This window comes from Hyperoodon ampullatus (genome assembly GCF_949752795.1).
Source record: "Hyperoodon ampullatus genome assembly, chromosome: 3".
Taxonomy (NCBI): Eukaryota; Metazoa; Chordata; class Mammalia; order Artiodactyla; family Ziphiidae; genus Hyperoodon; species Hyperoodon ampullatus.
In genome coordinates, this window is record NC_136916.1 from 178,776,415 (window position 1) to 178,777,411 (window position 997).

A 997-nucleotide genomic window follows, 5' to 3' on the forward strand; every position below is an offset into this window, starting at 1 on the left:
CGGTACGCGGGCCTCTCACTGTTGTGGCCTCTCCCGTTGCGGAGCACAGGCTCCGGACGCGCAGGCTCAGCGGCCATGGCTCACGGGCCCAGCCGCTCCGCGGCATGTGGGATCTTCCCGGACCGGGGCACGAACCCGTGTCCCCTGCATCGGCGGGCGTACTCTCAACCACTGCACCACCAGGGAAGCCCCTCCCGCTTTCTTCTTAGTCTGCTGCGTCGGATCACCGGCGTGCCCGTCATGTCAGACGCGGCCTCGGACAGCAGCTCCAAAATCACCACCGAGGACTTCGAAGAAGGAAGTTGTGGAGGAGGCAGAGAATGGGAGGGGGCACCTGCTCGTGGGAATGCTAGAGAGGAAAATGGGGAGCAGGCGGCCGACAACGAGGTAGATGAAGAAGCGGAGGAGGGTGATGGACATGAAGGTGAGGAGGCCGAGGCAGCTACACGCAGACGGGCAGCTGAAGATGAGGAGGATGACGATGTTGACACCAAGAAGCGGAAGACCGATGAGGAGGGCTGGACAGCACAAAAGGAAAAGTTAAACTTAAAGGGCCACCGTGACCTAGTCACCTTCCACTTCCCGTCGCAGAATCTAAACGTGGTCCCCTTAGAGGAGGGTCCCGCCTGTCCGCCCGCCCATGCGGGCAGCGCCACCCGCAGGTGACACGCGGTCCCCGCCACCCAGCCAGAACCACAACGCGAACTTGCAACAGGGGAGGAAAAAAGAACCACAACTTCCAAGGCCCTGCTTTTTTTCCTTAAAGTACTTTAAAGAGGAAAATTAATTTGTATTTTTTATCTACACTTTGTATTTTTGTACATATTGTTAGGGGGTCGGCCATTTTTAATGACCTCGGATGACCAAACCAGCCTTCGGAACGTTCTTTGTCCTACTTCTGACTTTACTTGTGGTGCAACCATGTTCATTACAATCTCAAAGGAGAAAAAAAAACTTGTAAAGAAAGCAAAAACAACAACAACAAAAAATCTTATTC

The 997-nt window shown here is 54.8% G+C and overlaps 1 pseudogene across 1 annotated transcript; it reads left to right on the forward strand.

Moving 5' to 3' along the window:
* The first annotated feature begins 240 nt into the window (after positions 1-240).
* Positions 241-544, forward strand: LOC307050500 (prothymosin alpha-like; annotated as a pseudogene). Its single transcript has one exon. The product of its transcript is annotated as a prothymosin alpha-like (transcript).
* The last annotated feature ends 453 nt before the right edge of the window (positions 545-997 follow it).